General features: G+C 47.8%; 1 protein-coding gene across 1 annotated transcript in view; it reads left to right on the top strand.

Annotated features, from left to right (window-relative positions):
• The first annotated feature begins 1,885 nt into the window (after positions 1–1,885).
• Positions 1,886–13,697, top strand: part of Anxa11 (annexin A11) — a 44,633-nt gene continuing 32,821 nt past the window's right edge. The window contains exon 1 of the mRNA XM_027931176.2: positions 1,886–2,016. The gene's annotated coding sequence lies outside the window, so the exon portion shown is untranslated. The remainder of the gene's footprint in view (positions 2,017–13,697) is intronic.

Below are 13,697 nucleotides of genomic sequence, written 5' to 3'. Positions count from 1 at the left end.
AGCACCAGGTGACAGGGGTTCAGGAGAGCTGAAAAGGCGCGCTGGTTTCTTTGCGGGTTTCGCTCTGATGCAATCTCCTGCAGTATGTCCGCGCCTCTGCAAGGATAATAACCTTAACCCTGGGGGAGTCTTTTCTGTTCCCTTTGACCTTCTCTGTTCCTGGAGGCGTTTTCTCAGAGCTGCTCCGGAGCCTTTAGCCTGAGTTTCACCTCTCACCCTCCTATTCAGGTCCAGCCCCTAAGAAGAGCCCTCCTCCGCCTGGAGGGGTGCGCGTGTGTGCACGTGTGTGCGCGTGTGTGTGAGTACTGACAGACCGCAGAGAATGAATGGGCCCCCAGGGTCCGATGTGGCTCAGCGGCCAGGCTCTGGAAGGTGCGTTCCCGCACGGCGTGCTTGCATCAGCACCGCTGCCAGCGAAAGGCCAGCGCAAGGCAGAGGCCAGAGCCTGCCTCCAGCCCTGTCCCCGCCTCCCGCTCGCTCGCTGTGGTCCTTCTAGTTCTTGTAGTCTGTGAGCTCTCGAAATGCAAATAGGATCAGCTGCTTGTTTGCATCTGTCAAAAATATGCAAAACATAAATATCCTTCAGTAAGGAGCTAGATAATAAAGAATGATGACTGTGTGATGGCGCACACTATTCAATCCTTAGAAAGAACCAGGTCGATTCAGGTATGCCTGCCTGGAAAGACCCTCCAAGATATAGTGAGTGAAAACAGACTACTATTGTTGCAACTATTCCAACACCGTTTTATAAACAATATAGTTATGTAAGTATGCATGCGTGCACTCAGAGTGTGTTAGGGAGAGAGATTTGGAAGGACGCACGAAAAAATGGGGAGGAAGTGAAGAGCAAATATTTTTTAGTTTTGAATATTTTATAATTACCATATATTCATATATCACGTGAGTGACCTTTTTTAACAAATAACTTTATTTTTAGAACAATTTTAGATTTATAGAAAAATTGAGAATATAGAGCGTTCTCATAAACCAGGATTTCTCCCATTATTAACATTTTGTCTATTAGCATGATGCTTTTGCTAAATGGATGAGCCAATATTGATGCATTATTATTACTTAAAAGCCACACTTATTTAGATGTCTTTAGCTTTTTCCTAATGTTCTTTTTCCAGATCCCATCCAGAAAACATTTAGTTTTCATATTTCCTCAAGTTTTTGTGGCTGTAATTGCTTCTCAGACTTTCCTTGTTTTTCAGATGACCTTGAGAGTTTTGAGCGGTGCTCCCATGCATTCTGGGGACCGCTCCTCAGTTAGGGTTCCTATGATATTTTTGCATGTTGTGTATACTATAATATGATTTATCACTGTTAATGATAACCTTGATCCTTGGCTGAGGTTGTCAGTTTTATTCACTATAAACCTTCCTCTTCGCCGGTCCATACTGGGTGTAACCAGTATGAATAACCAGTATGAATATTTTTCAAATATTTACTTATTTTAGTTTTAGGAGGACACAATATCTTTAGTTAATTTTTATGTGGTGCTGAGGATCGAACCCAGTGCCTCATGCATGCTAGGAGAGCATTCTACCATTGAGCCACAACGCCAGCCCTTGAGTGTGACCTTTTTGATGTAGAAAGTTTTCTTCCATATACTGGGCTAAAGAGGGCTTTGGGAAATGCTTTCCTTCTTGGACACCAGTGCGGGGCGGGGCTGGATCGGGTCAGGAGCGCAGCTGCCGGGCTCCAGGACCTGTCCTGGCCTCGAGAGGGCCCAGGCTTCCTCCTCCAGCTAGCAGAGGCCATTTTCTCCGTCCGCTGCGCGTCCTGGGCCTCACCTGGGGGCGGGGCCACTGTCCGAGAGTCTCCTCCCCCGGCCGCGTGGGGACTGCCGCGCCCGCGGAGTTTTCCGCCTAGTGGGCTCCTCCTCCTGCCCCGCCCAGACGGCTCGGCGCCCGCGGATCCCCGGGAGTGCCGGAGAGCAGGAGTGGGACGGAGCTCCAGGGACAGCCCAGGTGCTCGCAGAGAGAGCCGCTGCAGCCCGTGTCCCCCTGCCAGGTGAGAGTCCGGGGCTGGCCGGGTGTCTGGGGCGCGGGGGGTGGGGGGCGGCAGTGCGCTGCGTCCCCTGCTGGAGGCCCAGAACTGCCCCGCGTGCGTCCCGGGTCGGTCCCACTCTTCCTGGTTGCACCGCCTGGGGCAGAGTGGGTCCGGGTCCCCTCAGCCGCGGCAGGGGAGGAAAGTTCCTGAAGGCAGCCTTCTCTACTGGCTCTCCACCGCACAAGCCCTGTCCGGAAGGGCACCCACACTCTGGAGAACTCAGTTGGAATCGCAGGGACTGGGCCACCGGCCATCCCTCACACCAGCCAGTAGTCTTCTGGTCGCAGGTTCACGACCCTAAGCCCTACAAAGCCGAGGCACAGCTCCTGACCCGACTACGCCGCATAATCACGTGCGCCGACCTGGTTGGCGGGGGTGGGGGGTGGCTGGTGTACCCCCAACTCATTAGGAAGGCAACATTCCTCCGGAACTGGGAGGACGCAATTCCTGGGAGCTGCCACCGTTGCAGTTTATTTATAAGGCACTCTCCCAAGTAAGTGAGAGAATGCGGGATCCAGCCTAGGTGCTGTCCCCACAACCCGCAGTCCTTGTCCCAACTTCGGGAGGGATTCTTGGACTTGCCTCTCCCCTGGGGCTCAAGCCAGCCCTCTGAAGGCTTTAAATGGTAGAAGCGGTTCTGTTAGTTTAAAGGAGAGAGTGAAGTTCCCCATTTGGAGACCGAAGGGCAAAGCTAGGGTAGCCAGAGCTAACTGAAGCTGAGAAAGTTCTCCCCAGGACATTTGTGTCCTCGCCCTCCAAATCTGTGACCTCTCTGGGGAGATGAGCATCTGTGGGCAGACCCTGACTATCCTGGTAGCCTGCCCCTCTGCTCCTTCCAGTGGCCTTCATGTGCAGTCCCTGCAGCTCTGCCCACATAATAGACACTACAGGCTTTCGGGGCAGGGCTTTCAGGGCAGGGCGGATTATCTTGCTCACCTGGCACTCACTGTGTTCCTTCATTCCTTCCTTGCTGCACTCAGTTGTTGGGGATTCCAGGATTAACAGGTCCCCTTCCCTCAGGGCACTGTCTGCTGCAAGGTGTTCCTTGACAAGAGAGACCAGAAGAGGTATTGCCCTTGCCTTGTGTTAGTTTAAAGGAGCAGGCATCTGATGACTAGCCCACCTTGGGCTCCTGCTCCCCTACCAAATCTCTCTAGACTCTGTGCTTTGGTTTTCTCATCTGTAAAATGGAGATCATTCTAATTCCTACCTCACAGGCTTATTGTGGGGATTCAGTGAATTAATATTTTTAACAACTGTAGAGTGCTCAGGTCCTGACCGGTCAGAACAGGTGGAAACTGGTGCACTGGACCTGTGTGTTCCAGGTAGGTGTCACTCAGGCATAAAGTGTGCAAAGTAGGGCCTAGCTGAAATAATCAGTTCTAGGTGCTGTTGAATAATATAATAATAGCTATTATTGCCATCATGCAGTGGACAGTTCAGCTAAGTTGAACTGCCTTTCTGATCTGCCTCCCTGTCTTGGCTCATGCATCTCTGCTCTCTTGAATGCCCTCCTTCCCTGATTTTGCCCATTATTCACTAGTCATTAGATGCCTGCTCCCCAGCAGACAGGAGAGGACTGGCTTGCACTTTTCCTCCTCTACTCCTCTGACACTGAGTGAATCCACGCTGAGTTCTCTTCTCATTTGGTCTGGTACATAGTATTTCTTTGGTCCTGAATATTGAACCCAGAGGCATTTAACACTGAGTCACATTCCTACCACCCCCCCCCTTTTTACAAAAATTTTTGAAACAGGACTTCACTAAGTTGCTGAGACTGGCCTTCAACTTGCAACCTCCTGCCTCAGCCTCTTGAGTTGCTGGGATTACAGGCATGTGCCATTGGCCCTGGTGGTAGATAATATTTGTATGACCATGTGTCTTACCCTTGCCCTGTTCTGTCTTTGGAGGGTGGGGACTGTGTTTCTGATTGATCTTTTGGTCTCTGGTAGCACCCAGGATAGGCCTTGCCTTATTAGGTGCTCAGGAAATATTAGTTGAATGAGAAGCAGGAAGGAAGTAGTTTCTCTGTGGTTAAAGTACTGGATATACAGAATAGGTAGAGAAAAGCAGGGAGGGTGAGCTGGCAGGGAATCCAGACTGAAAGGTGGGAGAGAAGCTGAGAGGCCAACTTTGACCATTTGACTCCTTTATTTAGCCAGGACAAGGTTAACAGAAAGGGTCCATCCTGGTTACTCTATCCAAAAGGACATGATTGAACAGTGATGCTTTGGTCATATGACTCAGGAAAATAATCTGGAGGTTGGGATGATAGTAGGAACTTTGTGCAGAACAGAGAAGAGGAACCAGTGCTTGCAGGAATCCACGCTGAGTTCTGAGTCTTCAGGGACCCAGAAGTTTGGCTTCCTCTCTTCCTAACTGCCTTCTTCCCTCTTAAACCTGGTACAGTTCCTGGCAGTTGGTCGCACAGGGAGTCCTGGGGGAGTTTGGTGTGAGTGTGCTTTGCAGTCAGGGGAGCAGACTCTGGTCTCTCTGGGCTTTTCTTTACAACACCCCCTGATTCCATTGTTCCTAGAGCATCAGGAATTTGAACCATATCTAGATAGGAAAGTTCTTAGGGTAAATGAAGCAATAGGTGGGAGTTCATGTTTGTAAAAGGAGTTGTTGAATTCCTTATGGAACTGTCTCATAACCACTGACACCATTCCACAGTAGACTTACTGGCCCTAACCCCTGCAATACATGTTGTTTGTTATAGGGATGATCCTACAGCCTGGGTAGTGACCAGAGCCCCAGCTGGCCCTGCCCCTGCTGATGTGAGAAAGTAATGGAACCAAGGAATTAGGGGACAGAGTTCTCTTCTGGGCTGGATAACCTGGGACAAGCCATTTAGCCACATGGCCCCAGTGTTCTGGATGACAAACTGCTGCCTCAAGTGGAGAATCAGATAACAAGAGGTTTGCAGAAGAGGTTTGAGATCAGTCAGGGAGTGGCAGTGACCTTGTTGATATAGTGGGTGTGTTACAGCCAGAAGCTAGGGCACCAGTATGTGCTGATGAAGCCTGACGCTTGGTGTCTAGTTTTCTGGGGGCTTATGCTCCTGAGGATTCCACTGCTAAGCAGAAAAGAAACAGGTGATTAAGGAGGGAATCAGAGTCCCCTCCCCCTCACCCCTGGGGCAGGGGGCAGCTGGCTTGGAGGACAGTGGGGAGAGAGCAGTCTGGGTGAGGCCAGAGAAGCTGGAGGCTGCTTACTGGGAGGCCAGGGGCGTGGTACTCTGGGGTGGGGGGAGCTTGGGGCCAGCTGGTGATAGCACATGTGAGCTTGTTGTGTCCACCACAAAGGTCATGGCTATTTTTACGACTAGGTGATAGGCACGTTTCTGTTGAACTAGTCATTAGTGAATCCCCACTTGCCTGGGCTTGTGCTATATCCACAGAAGGAGAGGCCCCTGCCTCCCACCTATGTACTCATCCTTCTGGATGTCCCCAAAGCTGGGTGCTGGGTGAGAACCCAGCTTGCAGCAGGGGAGGTTTGAATCAGTTTGGGCCGTGCTGTGTTCAGGGTGCCTCTGAGACACCAAGTAGGCTGGTGGGTCTGGGGCTCAGGAGGTGCCTGGGCCAGAGAGATGTTTTTGTCTAGGTTATATTTATATTTGAAGTCAAGGACACAGTGATATTGAACTCTAACAGCCAACTAAAGGAAGATGAGCCTGTACTGGAGATGGCAAGAGAGAGCAGCCTGAATGGGGACCTGAGAGCCAGGTAGACCTGTAACACAGGAGACAGGTGAGCCTGCTTCAGTAGGAGCAAGTGGACAGTGGTGGCATTGCTGCCATTGTCAGTGGCGGTAGTCTTAGCAGCTGCTGTTTTGGTGGGACTATGGGAATAAAGGCCAGATTGGAATGAATGGGTGAGGGAAAGAGGAGGTGAGCATCCTGGGGTGTGGGTGTAGGTAGATTGTGAAAGGTGGGCTAGCACAGAGAGTTGATTCTGCCTCCTCAAGTCACCGAGGAGTTGGCATGTGGCTGTCAGCAGCCTCGATCGCTCCCTTCTCTCTTCCTGCCCCTGCGTCATGGGCACCCACAAAGTTTTGCTCCGTTCACAAACTGAATTTGTGCTGTGCAACTTATTCTCTATCTTATGTGTGTGACTTGTTTATTGCTGACAGTAGCTCTGGGTTCCTGGGACGCCAGGTCAGCAGCTGTGGAATGTTCTATAGTACGGAATTACCATAATTTATTCAACCTTGCCCTCACTGAGGGTACTGAGATCATTTACTGTTTTTTTTTTTAAAGAGAGAGAGAGAGAGAGAGAGAATTTTTCAATATTTATTTTTTAGTTCTCGGCAGACACAACATCTTTATTTTTATTTTTATGTGGTGTTGAGGGTCGAACCCAGCGCCCTGCGCATGCCAGGTGAGCGCGCTACCACTTGAGCCACATCCCCAGCCCCTCATTTACTGTTTTTATTGACTTGAATCAGTATTGGAGTAAACAACCCAGAAGGATCCTCCCTGCTTGGAATGTTCCCAGTGTGTTTACTTAGGAAGAGTTGGTGTTTTTAACGCTATTTCCCAAATCGAGGCCAGACTGCAAGCCTTGTGGTGTGTTCTTATTATATGTTATGAATGGGATTCTAACAGGATGTGCTGGAATTTAAATGTATCATTACGTTAATTTTTTATTCTTTCTGCTTTTTTCCCCCCCTATTCATTGACTATTAACTTCGGCCTTTGTCCATTTCTTCTTACTTGTATTGTTTTGTTGCTCTACTTTTACTATCTAAATGATTTCATTTATTTTTGGTCTTTTAATCTAAAAAGCATATAATGTTCAACATCTTCCTTGAGTATAGTTGTAGCTGGTGGGCTTTAGAAGAAAGTGCTCATTTTTCCAATAGTTTCTGGTCCCTTTCTAAATCACTTTTGGTCTGAGAATTATTTAGCAGGTAGGATCCTGAATTTCCAAGTGGATCGTGTTATGGAGAGTATCATGCTGTCTGATTGTTGAGTGCTAGTTTTATTGGGTTAGTGAATGTGATCTGCAAAAATTCTCTTCTTATGGGACTTTATTAAATTTCCTTTGTGGCGAACTATACCATCCATATTAAAGTGTGTGGTGAACTTAAAAGAAGAAGATCTGTATTCTCTGAGGGACACAGACTTTAGAAATGTCTTTTAACTTGATCTTGCTCTTTATGGCTGTGCTTGTCCATCTGTCAAATTCTGAGCAATGTATAAAAAATTCTCACTATAATTTTTTCTAAGCCAAGCTCTATTTGTGTTGGTGGGAATCCCAGCTCTGTGAACTTGGCTTTCATGTTTGGTGCTTACAGGTTTATCATGCTTACCTTGTGGATCATACCTTGTTTCAGTTTTTTGCTTATTTAATGATTTTGGTCTTTTGACCTTAAATTTCATCATCTGTTTGGGGAGAATGTTCAGGCAAGGATCTGGGAGAATCCCTTTTCTTTACAGTCCTAAAATTAATAAGTAAGTACACTTTATAAGACATTAAGGGCCAGAAATTGAGAGGCAGATATCAGTGGGAAGGCATTCAAACCCTGTCTGCTCTTCATGTGGAGTAGTTGGTGATAAGGTCTTGCTTATAGTCATGGGCTCCCCTTCATGGCTGTCCCAGTGGTCTGCCAGGCTTTTAGGAGGAATTAAGATGAGAATTGCCTGCAACCTCTATTGATGTGTCCTAGTCTGTTCTGTTACTATAACAAAATACCTGAGGCTAGAATTTTGTAAAGAAGTTTATTTAGCTCACAATTTTATAGTTCCAAGAGCATGGCATGGCATCTGCTTGGCTTCTGCTGAGGGCCTCCGGCTGTGTCACAATATGGCAGAGAAAAAGCAAGCATGTGCAAAGAGGAGGTATGCATGGGGGAGAGAGTGGATAAAAGAGGCTGATCTGTTTTATAACAACCAATTCTCGCAGTAACTAATCCAGTCACCTGATCTAGTCACTTCCCTCTAGGCCCCACTTCTTAAAAGGTCCCATCACCTCTCAATACTGTTAACCTTAGCACCACATGTGAACCTGTTAGGGACGAACCATCTTCAAACCATGGCAGAACCTCTTCTCTCCCTTTGCTGCTCAGGCCCCTTCCTTAGGTTCAAGGATTTGGGCAGCTCTCACTTGTACTTGATATTTCCGTCCTCCTTTGAGGCAGCGAGATGGGTTGTCTTTGTTCTTTTACTTGGGCCAGGGGAGTACTGGAGATTGCACACAGGGGCACTTGGCCACTGAGCCAAATCTCAGCCCTATTTTGTATTTTTATTTAGAGACAGGGTCTCACTGAGTTGCTTGGTGCCTTGCTTTTGGTGATCCTCCTGCCTCAGCCTCCTGAGCCTCTGGGATTACAGGTGTGTGCTCCTGTGTCCAGCTGTTTTGAAGCAGTGAATATGCAAGAATTTGTGAGGGACAGACGTCCCATATAAACATTCAGACTGTAGTGTGCTTCAGGTTTCTTAAACAGTCTCAACCGACCGGAGTCGTCTCAGCTTTGTTGGACCTTCAGAGCTTAGTGGTTTTCCAAGTCCTCTGTTTCCAAATAAAGGCAAACGACTGAAAAGAAGTCCTTGGCCTGCTGAGTTAGGGTTATCAAAAAGTCCTCAACTTATTTATTTTTTAGTTTTTTGGTATCAAGGATTGAACCCAGGGATACTCAACCATAAGCCACATCCCACTTTTTTTGGTGTTTTATTTAGAGGCAAGGTCTTGCTGAGTTGCTTAGCACCTCCCTGAGTTTCAGAGGCTGGCTTTGAATTCGCAATCCTCCTGCCTCAGCCTCCTGAGCTGCTGGGATTACAGGTGAGCATCACTTGCACCTGGCCTCAACTTACTTTTAATATTAATACTTCCACCTCAATTTTTTCTTTCCATTTTCCTTTGATCAGCCTTTGATTTTGAATCCTTCTCACTTAAAAATTTGTTTTTCTTATAATCAGCACATGGCAGGAGAGAGGATGGCCGATGGCAGCAGCAAACCTGACTTGGTGCTTTCCATCTTTGACGGAGGACTTGGACTGCTCACATGGGGGTTATGCTTGACTTTATTCCTTGTGTCTTCGTTACTTAGTACCCTGGGAGGCTGTTCTCTCCTCTGATCTTTGCTTGGTGGCTGAGTTTCTTTGCATCCCTCCTCCCTAGCCCAGCTGGATTAGGATTTGGGTTTGGCTGTGATGTGAGGGAGCCCCTCCCCCGCCTTTAGAAACCAGAGCCAGGCTCCAAGAATCTGTTCCCTGAGGTTTCCAGGCACCAGGCCCCTTGTGTCATGTTGCTCCTGGCATCCTCCAGTCTGTGCTTCTCAGACTTGAGCAACATGTTTCCTTTTAGTGAGAAACTTAGCAGTTTCCTTTTAGTGAGACCCAGGCTCAAAATAAAAAGTGCTGAGTGTAGCTCAGAGGTGGCTTGCTTGACGAGCATCGCATGCTCAAAGCCTTGGTTCCATCTCCAGTTCTACAAAACAAACAAACAAAAATAACCCAAGAAACAAACAAAAACCCCAGTTTCCCAAGACCTAAGGGTTCTGATCTGGGAATCTCTGATGGGGCCTGAGAATTAGCTTCTAGTAGGCCCGGGATGTGCCGATGCTGCCAGTGTGGGGGTCACGCTTAGGGTAGCACTATCTAGGTGCCCCCCTTGTGGCCCAAGACAGCTGCAGATAGGGCCCTGCCGAGCTGGTAGGGAGGCTGGGGACGTGGTCCTTACTCGGGCTTCTGTGTGCCAGGCTACAGCAAGTATTCTGTTACTAAAGCAAGCAGGGGCAGATGGTTGAGGGGAGGCAATCAGAAGTTTCCAGAACATCACCCACTGCTCTCCTTCATTTGAAGCTGTTCCTGTGTTTATCAACCTTGCCATTGGCAGAGCCCGTATTCCTCAGGTTAGGAAGTGGGACCCATGTTTGGTGGCAGTGGCAAGCTGGCAGGCAGTGTGTGCGAGGCAGCTCTGTCCCTAAGGATTCCGCTATACTCCAAATGCCCGAGCACTGGGCATTGAGTTTTTATTTCTAAAAAGTGTCTTTCAGAACCTGCTGGCTCAGGTTTGGGCTGTTGGTCACCATGGTGACTACCCGAGGCCATTCCTGGCCTGCTTTGCCTTGAATTTCTCCAGGCTGGGCTGCCCCAGGTGCCAGCCTTGGGAGGGCAGAGTCTGAAGCACAGCCTGGCTAATGATTGACAGAGACACTATTGTTTTTAATTCCTGATGTGTAGGTGGGAGCTGAATGCTTGACAGCACCTTCTGTAGGCTTTTTTTGTAGTGCCTGGGAAAATAGGGTCCTTGTTGGTGAAATGCTGCCCTGGGGCTCTCTGGCTTGCCTTGGTGACTTAATATTACCTGTGACCCACCAGAGCAAGGCCTGGGGCTCTGTAGCCCCTGCCCTACAGTTAGGGACACTCATACGCCCTCTCACCTCACATCCTGCTTGCGGGTAGGAGGGACAGGGAAATGTCCTAATGTGTCTTCCCTGCCCCCAGAATTCCTGAAGCCTACACACCAGACACAGGCAGCCCGAACAGGTGCCACCTGGGCGTGGAAGAGATGAGTCAGGATACAGTGGTCAGGGTACAGGTGTTCCTGTTGGGATTCTGTGTATGGAGGACCTCATGGTGCCAGCCTCGTGCCTGGTGGTGGGGAAACGGAGAGGAGAGGCCTGTCCCGCGGCCTACAGCATTGCCTGTCTCACTGGAAGGCTTGGAAAAAGGAGTCCTGGCTCCAACCTCACTGGGGTGTGACCTTTGAGCGCTAGCTAGGTTCCTTGCTGAGCCCTAGGTCTCTTGCTTATAAAATGAAGTGATGATGCATCTCCAGCAGAATCGCTGTGTAGGTTAATGAGGTGATGCAGGATGTGTCATGCCCATCCTGGGAATGAGAAAAGGGGGAGCATGATTGGAACAATGGAGGACATTTTAGGCCAAGTGTTGGGGGGATTCCTGGAAGGGCCTTCATTGTGGGTGGGGAGACCAAGGTGGGTTTACTAGAGGAGGTGGGACTCTGTCTAGCCTTAGGCAAGGCCAGGAGACCAGAGGAGGGAAAGCCACAGGGTCTTCCAGACAGAACTTTAAAGATGGAAGTTGCTGGGCTTGGCTGAGTGAAGGGCATGTATTTCTTGCTCTTCTTTCTGTCATACACATTCCTTGGGGGGCCTCCTGTCTTGCCATCCCTCAGTGCCCCAGTGTAACTCTTGGTACAGGTTGCTTTGCCGTAGCCCAGGATGCCAACTGAAGGGCACCAGCCCATGCCCGGGCCCTAAGAGAGAATCTTTCTTTCCATTGTGGCCTGTGGGTTCTCCAGGGGTTTCCTTTCGGCTTCCAGCATGCATGAGTGGCTGGGGGCTCTTCCACAGTTGGAAGAGGGGCCCTGGATCAGGGGCATTTGAAAGAGAGGTTCCCAGGCTTCTAGGCAGGGCAGGAAGGCATTGGCCCTGTGGCCCTTGGGTCCAGCAGGCCTGAGGACTGGGCAGCTGCAGTTCAGGGCCTCCCTGCTGCCTGCAGACTCTATTCTCACCATCACCCCTCTGCCCTTAGCTGCTTTGAGACTTCTGTGATACTTTCCTGTGAAGGTGAGGTGGCTCGCCACCTCTTACCTGGAATGCCCCTGTCCCTGCTGTTCCATTTTTCAAAAGATCTTAGTCACATCACAGTCTTTCGTAACCCCTGTCCTCCAGCCCCCTCCAAGGAAATTACTGTGTGTGAGTTACAGAATCCTCCTGTTGTGACCACAAAACCTTCGTGGGACCCCAGGTACCAAGATAGGTGAGGCGGAGAAACCTGGGAGAGGCTTAGAGAGAAGCCAGTTTCCCCATCGCCCCTGGCTCTGCTCCCAAGACCACCTTTCTCACTTCTTAGTTCTGCATCTCCTGGGAACCGCTCTGGAGTATTGTTGTGTGTTTTCTGGAAGTGCACAGGCCTTACCTCCCAACCGAGGGAAAACCTGCTGCAGGCTGAGGCCCTACTGTGTTCTCCTCTGTCCTGGGGAGTCTATCCCCCCCCCCCCCGCAGGGCCTCTGTGACTAGGCACAGCACTGTGAATGCTCAGGCCCCAACCAGGCTATGGGAAGGGCCCTGTCAGTGAGTCCATAAGTCATCTGGCTTTATAAAGTTTGCAGAAAGCAAAGTGTTTTGCATTCATTTTCTTTTCTCAATGAATGAACTAAATGAATACAAAATCTCATGACCCATAAACCTTAGAGCTACCCCTGTGGATGATGATTAAAAACAAAAACACCCAGAGACTTGTTGGAAGAAAGCAACACTGGAAGCAAAAGGTATTTCAACTTTTAGAAAAAACCTCGAAGTTAATTTTTTTTTTTCCACAAAGTAGTTGATTTTACTATGACCAATAATAACAATAATCTATTTTTTGTTTGTTTGTTTTTGGTATCAGGGATTGAATTTAGGGGCACTCAACCACTGAGCCACATCCCCAGCCCTATTTTGTATTTTATTTAGAGACAGAGTCTCACTGAGTTGCTTGGTGCCTTGCCATTGCAGAGGCTGGCTTTGAACTCACTATCTTCCTGTCCTGAGATTACAGGTGTGCGCCATGTGCCTGGTGTAATTTGTTCATTGGCTAGATGATAAAAGGTGCTGATTTTATTATTGTGCCTTTTAACTCATACACATGTTGTATGTAAAATATCATAAATATTATAAAATCACAAAATACTATAAAATATTTTGTAATTAAAAAATGAGAAAAATGATGGGCTGGGGATGTGGCTCAGTGGTAGAGCGCTCGCCTTGCACGGGTGAGACCCTGGGTTCGATCCTCAGCACCACATAAAAATAAATAAGTGAAGTAAAGGTATTGTCTTCAACTAAAAACTAAATATTAAAAAAATGAGAAAAATGAAATATAATGATCTGAAAGGCTATAATAAAACCAGTTGTCCTTCCCTTTTTCTAACTCTCCACAGTTTTCCCGTCTTTAAGAAGCTCTTTATCTTTAAATAATAGGTTCCTATTACTGTTTCTTAATTTCTTAGACATTGTGTGTTGACTTCCTGTTTGGATTCATAAGAATCAATACATATTATTGACCATAAATTATATTGGTCAGTGTTGTGCCAACTAATCCACTGTGGTTAGACATTCAGGAGTTCAAACCCTCGTTTTTTCTTATTCCTGAAGTGAATAGTTTTCCTCGTTTTTTTTTTTTTGACTCAGTGTTCTGCGTATCTATTGCTCCATATTAGACAAGTTGATCCAGGTCTATTGATGAGCTCTCATTCGAGAACTTCCTTTTACAATTTCTGCTGGTTTTCTATGCTAGATTCCCCATGTTTCTGGGGTCCATATATTTCATTTCTTTCTCCTTTTTAAAAAACTTTTCCTTTTGCTGGAGTGCTTTAGAAGTTCCTAAAGAGTGCATGAAAGGTCGGGGATTTTGGTTTGTTTTTGAGTCTTGTGGAAAAGTCTATTCCATTTTCTCCGTCAGCCTATAATTTAGCTAGGTATAGAATTAGAAGCTGAAAGTAGCTCTTCATTCAGGATGGTGAAGGCATTGTTCCATTGTCTTCTACTTTCCAATGTGGCTGTTAAGAGGTTTAGTGTCATTCTGCTTCCCCCCAAAAGACCTTTGTTCCTTTTTTTTTTTTCCCTGAGAAATTTCAGTGCCTTTTCTTTGCCTCACTCAAATTTCACAGTGATAAGCTTTGCTGATGGTCTT

The sequence above is a fragment of the Marmota flaviventris genome, chromosome 4, assembly GCF_047511675.1.
Source record: "Marmota flaviventris isolate mMarFla1 chromosome 4, mMarFla1.hap1, whole genome shotgun sequence".
NCBI classification, from domain to species: Eukaryota; Metazoa; Chordata; class Mammalia; order Rodentia; family Sciuridae; genus Marmota; species Marmota flaviventris.
This window is presented reverse-complemented; position numbering and strand designations above follow the sequence as displayed.